The sequence below is a fragment of the Lissotriton vulgaris genome, unplaced genomic scaffold (genome assembly GCF_964263255.1).
Source record: "Lissotriton vulgaris unplaced genomic scaffold, aLisVul1.2 SCAFFOLD_3424, whole genome shotgun sequence".
In the NCBI taxonomy this organism is placed as follows: Eukaryota; Metazoa; Chordata; class Amphibia; order Caudata; family Salamandridae; genus Lissotriton; species Lissotriton vulgaris.
Genome location: NW_028251365.1, coordinates 89,768 through 96,267, shown reverse-complemented (window position 1 = coordinate 96,267; position 6,500 = coordinate 89,768).

Sequence of the window (6,500 nt, the reverse complement as noted above, 5' to 3'; positions counted from 1 at the left end):
CTGGCGCTATACGCTTTCCCAGCAAAGGGCAGGCTATATCAGGGTGGTGGTGCAGCAGCAGTGGCAAGCTTCAGCTCACAGAAAGAGCCTGCAGACATGCCGCCATCGTGCGGCACCTGTTGCACATTGGATGCACTGTGTACCATGCACCATATTGTGCATGGCACACAGTGCATGTATCACAGTTATAACTGAGGGGGCCACAACAATGGGCACTCAGCAGGTTTGCCATTGGGCCCTGGCTGGGGCCCCTTCATTGTCTTTCAGTCTACCTTTTTCATGGTGGGGTCCACCCATGAAAAGGTAGGTGGAAATAAAACTCCTAATCAGGACGGAAGTGCCAGCATCGGAACAGCTGCCGTTGAGGCCCCCTTTCAATGCTGTTGCCATGGGATTAAAGATCGTGGTGGTGATCTTACATTGATCTCACCACCCCGATTGTAATCCGGGGGTGGAACCTCTGGGCTGGTGGAGGTCCAATCGCCATCTGACGGTATGGTGGTCTTGCAACTTACAGTATCGTAATCAGGCCCTTAGTCGTTTTTCTAGAGAAACACCCTTGCCGATGAGTGGGTCAGGGTGCCAGCTGGATGCAAAGAATAGATTGTCAACAGCTGTCTGAAGAGCAGGTCCCCAGTGTTATCCTCGACTAAGCAGGAAATTCAAGGCTCTCCATGTTGACTGAAGGAACACTTTGAGCAGGCTGAATCCAAAGCCCAGGCCCAGGAAGCTGTTGTGATTGTCGGGGTGATGCTTTATGTTGGTTAAAGTGAAATCTTCGAAAATCAGTCTTACAAACTTGTGTGGAAGTCAGGATTCTTTCTGTGGGACAAAGCAGCAAGATGAATCAGATTGGTAGTTTAACGTGGGAGGCTGTGGCTCAGCCGTAAACCTGTAGTAGCTTCTAGCTCTTTTGAAAACAAAAAGTTAAAAAAACCATTTCTAAGTGTACATTCTAACACCAGGTAAGGGTCCAGGACGTTTTGGTCACTAATTGGGGTTAGGACTCGATCTCCCAGAAGTCACCAGCAGAATCCAGGGCATATCTAGTTGAAATGGCCACCTGGGCTAAGAAAATATGCAGGCTTCTAGATTTTTTTGTGTTCATAGAGCTGAACTGGCTAACTAGCTCTTGGAATCCACTCTTCTGTCCTGGGTGCAAGTGGGGAGCAGATCCGGCCCCTGAGGTTTCTCTTCACAGGTTCAACAGTAGGTGCAGGACATCTTCTGTCATCCACAATTTTAGAGGTGTTTTGGAGAAGCTGCTGAGTGTACCTCTTTTATTCCCAGTGCCAGCCTATGTGTTGGAGAAACTCCTGGTCACTTCCTAACCAATAGGTTTAAAAGGTCCAAGGGGTGTGCCTAGCCACTTTTGGGGTACTTTCTGCATTCTTTACTATAAACTATCCTCAGTGCCCCTCTCCACCTGACAGAAGTTTGTCAGAACATTTCTTCCATTTTGCAGAGCTCTGTACATATATCTGATGCAAAATCAGAGAACCAGTTCTGAGACCCCCTCACTGGTATTGGTGCCACTGTGGCTACTGTCATGTGGTCTGGTTTTACCTTTGCACTGTGTTATGTTAGCATGAGTGTGTTAGAAGTTTAAACGCCATTTTCCTTTTCTGCGTCCTCTGCACAAGACACATTTTGTTATAAAGCATTTCGCCTAGTTGAATATTTTGCTTCACACGAGAATAACATGTTTGCTTATAATATCAGCCTTGCTTGGTAAGCTATGTCTGTACAGTGAGTGCCGAGGCCTTCAAGGTTATTTCAACACAGCGCTTGTTGTTTGGATTGATCAGCACACTTAGTAGACATAATATATATGCAGCTGTGGCCAACTTTGGGTTTAGGCATGATTAATAATGCACTGCACAGAACTTGAGCTACGCACTTGATGAATATCTGCATGCAGAGAGTTGGTGCAGGAGATGATGTGATCCATTTCTGCTAAACCCAAAGGTAAGGGCCCACCCTTCTAAACCCAAAGAGATCTTCTGTAGATATAATATAATATACTAGCTAGGGAGGGTAAACTGAGGTTCTATTTAGACCTTTTTCCTTTAGCATTTTAACATGCTTTCTCCCTTTGTATTTTATGGAATAGTAAACATGCTGCTAACCTTGTTCCTTATAATATGTTTGCTTGTATTAGCTAAGATACTGCGCTTGAGAACACTGCATTAGAAATGAACCTTTAAAACTTGCACGTTTTCCTTTTTACTCCTCGTTCTGGATTGATATGTTAGTATAACGAAAGAGCGTTCATGTGTTCCACGTTACCTGGGGTGTTCTAAGTCCATGTTCTGGGTTGTCTAAATCATTGGGGGTCGGTAAGAACCAATGAGACACTGATTGCTAGTCTGGTAGGGGATTTTGAATACTAAGGTGAGTTTTGGCACACCCTAATTCCCCGAAGTTCTAAGTCTCTATGCACAGTCCTGTGTGAGAGCAGGATCCCTCCGACATGGCGCCCAGCCATTGGTGGTCTTATTACATGACACTTGAGTAGTACTTATATCGGTCCTTAAAACCCTTCACTATTGTTTCTGGAAAACAGTGGTGTCGGACAAATCTACCTATAACTACATAGGTCTTTCAAGCTTGATTCTTTCAAAACGGTTTCCTTGAATTACTAGCTAGTTGTGCTACGTACTTTTTATTGTACCTTTCTTTCTGTGTCACTATGGCCGCCGTGGACATTCCGCAACATAGTCGCATTGTGGTGCGCAATCACTTGCAGAATTATAATGTCACCGTAGATGGCATGGCTCTGATCATGGTAGTGAGCGCGGAAGTAGCTTACCCATACACATTTTTTTATTCATGGGTGACCTTCCCGGCTGTGAACGCAAATACCAATGTGTTCGACACATACACTCCCACTGCCGTGCCTCTCGAATATGCTCCCTATAGGACACAGGAAGTTCCGATTAATGCTTGGCAGCACCGAATTTGGTTTAATGGTGTCCTACCTCACACTTTGACAATACCGAGGTTGGTCCTTTGTCCATTCCAGGCACGACTTGGCCTGTTTTGGCTGGATTTACACCTCATCCTCAAGACGGGGCATGTACAGTTGCTTAATTAAGACTGCTACATGTAGTCGCAATTAGCGCAATTAGGTCGTTAATGCAATACATTACCCGCAATCTCCCGGGCGGGGCCCCAGGTGGTGCGGCGCTCCCAGCCGGACAGGCCGGAATTAAACTTAGTCCTGTAATGGTCAACGCTGTAATGGGCAAGCGCCCCCAGAATAAGGATGATTTTCCTTTTGGCTTGCCGAGAAGTTTGACCAGCTGGAATCGGTATTTCCTAACATGACTCCTGGTGAAAAACACAGGATTCTGACAATGACTGTCCTTCCGACGATCGTTAAGCGTGTTCAAGATGAGCACGGACCTGAGGCAGTGGTTGAATTGGGTATGCGCCTTTTCTGCATTTTTTGACGTAGTTTCCAATCTTGTTCTTGCGAATGTCAAGGGAGATGCTGTGAGTTTTCAGGTGTTTAATGCTTTGCAGGCTGTACCCGATGCCCCGTCAGTTACCGATAATTATTGCGGCGGCTTATAAGACCGTGGGACGCAATAGTTTGGGAGTCAAGCCATTTTCCACTAAGGAGAAAAAGAAGCCCCAAGTGCCGAAGGCAGAGACTAACGAACAGCCTAAGGCCAAAAAGCTAAATTGGCTGAAAAAAAACAGGGTAAACAACAACAGCAGAAACAGGAGTCTCATCCTGCATCTCCAGTGCCTGCGCCTACAGAACGTATTCATGACTTGCGCGATCGCGCAACGATAAAGTCACCTGATCGTTTTCAGGTTTCTGAACAACGCTCTCCTCGTTCTTATCAGTAATCATCGGCCTCATCATCCGGTGGTGGAAGAGGTGGCAGAGGTTGGGGTGGCCAGCAGGGACGCAACCAGCCCTGCCCAAAAGACAGTAAAGGCTAGCAGGACGATTCAACTCCAAAAAGACCCCAGTTTCAGAAAAAGACAGTTGTTGCTTTAACATCGAGATATGCCACAGATAGTGAGAACGCAGTTTCGGAATCAGACATGGGCTCTGACCTTGCTGGACAGTGAGGCGGAGATTACCATAGTGCGAGAGGCCCTGCGTCCACTACTGAAGGTGACAGCGACTGACCGATATGTTGTTGTGGAGACAGCTGATACTAGAGTAGCTCCCCCTCATAGACTTTATAATATAGTCCTTTTGGTTGAAGGTGACATACAGAGTAACATCAAAGGGGTATTTTGGGAAAATCTTACAACTACCTATGACATTTTGTTAGCGGAGGCTGACTGCCCCCCACCTTTTGTGCTTGCAGCTCCGAGAGGGGAGGAGGTAATCCTCCTTAGTTTCGCGCACACAGTCTCGAAAGAGCATGCGCTGAATTTTGCAGAAGAGTGGGCTAAGGCTCTTGCACGAGCTCTGTACCGTACACAGTGTGGTTGGGATACATTTTCCCCACACCACGAGATTCCTTTGCGGTCTATGCCACAGCCTCAACCTCAATAACCCATACAGACGTAAAGCTAAGGCTTCCGTCGCAGAAATCCTTGAACAATTGGAATATCAAAGTGTGATTGAAACTTGTGTGTCACCGATAAATAACCCTCTTTTTACTGTGACCATGCCTGGCGGCTCTTACCGCTTGGTATTGGATTACCGGCATTTGAACTTGCATTGCAGTACCTGTGCAGTACAGAATACTCACAGCTCTGCTCTTGTGGATGGTCTTGTGCGTAAATGGTTAAAACCACGCTTGACAAATCCAACTTTTTTTTGCCCACAATTTGGACAGACTGAGTTCCCAGTGGACCAGTTTTACCTTTACCTATGGGGGCAAACAACGCCAGTATAAAAGATTACCAATGGGCTATAAAAATAGTCCGGGCGTGTTTGCCGCCCGTATTGTCTCTCTTTTACAGAGGATAGACACTGATTCATGTTCGTATGTGGAAGAAATTTATCTCACAGACGATGAGCTTTGGGCGCGTCTGTGTCGCATTGACGCATAATTTGTAACTTTGCAGACTTTGGTTACAAATTCAACTTTGCAAAGTCCCACATTGCAGAGTACACAGTGTTGTTCCTGGGCTACGAGCTCAACAATGAAGGTTGAGGATTGACTCCTCACTTCTTGGAGAAATGCGCACAACTGCGCGTTCCTACAACTCTGAAAAAATTACAGTCCTTGCTGGGATTTTTTAATTTCGGGCGTACCTATGTTCCCGAATATGCCCAGCGTACCAAGCCTTAGTATGCTTTGATACGACCTACTTTTACCAAATCTTGCTGGTGCCAGAACATTCAGCTATTTTGTATTCTTAGCAGGCTGATCTTCTAGAATCTAAATTCTTACTGACTTGTGATAACCACACCAACCTGGTGATAAGAATCATCCCTGGGGCGGTGTGTTTCATGTACCTTACTTTTTATGAAGTAGACACAGTACCTATTGCTTACAAGTCACACTTTTACACTTCGGCTGAAATGCGGTTTTCCTCGGTGGAAAAAGTTGTGACAGCAGTGCAAATGGCGATTCTCAAGGAACGTGCACTGTCGCAGGGAAAACGCATGTTGATAGTATCCCCGATTCCTCCATTAGAGGCAGTGACGAAAGCCAGTGTACCAAATTTTAAAGCTTTTTACCTTCAGTGGATACAATGGGCAGCATCATTGACGTCTCCGGATGTCATGTTTATTTTTTATGCCTCTGAGGAAATATACATTTTTATGGTCAGAAATGTTCCCTAACGTGTACCCCTCCGTCTCCATGTACAAGCTTAAAGTGCATGTAACTTCCCTTCTGTGCCAGCTATGAAGACGCAAATACATTTGCGTCCAACGTTAACATGTCCTCTTCCAGATCCACCATGAATGGGTCGGATATTCCGTTCCTAAGTGTGCCTTGCCAACGTCTTTTCATGGTGCACTTTTCACGTTTTCCCTGGCTCAGGCGAGTTAGGCCCTGATTTCTGTCATTGAGTCCTTTCCTGCTTTCTGCCTCTGAATGCTCTAGCCTGGATGAGCATCTGTATCCATGACCTTTGTCTTACTCCCTGCGCGGCTAACGGTGCCTGGCACGGCCTGTTGCCTGCCAAAAAACTGTATTTTGCCTTCAAGTTATCTGCTCCGCTCCTCGAAAATACATTCCTGTCTAGTAGTTTAGGAAAACATCCTTCCCAGCTGCAGAGCAAAGGGCCCGGCCTCACTGTCTCCATGCAAATACTTCATAGCTCCTGTTACCATGGTAGGCCCATGCCCCCTCGCATCTCATGTAGACACGCAGACGCATATGCACGCACTAGCAGTCAGTATAGAATAGCCTCTGCCCGAGAGACCTTTCCTTCCAGATAATACAGTTCCTTAAACACAAGATATTAGATACGATTTGGGATTAGGTTGTTCTGACACCCCAGACTTCTGTCTCCTCATGTAAGGCTAAATGTCAAGTCCCCTTCACCCTCCAGTTACACGTCAATTACAC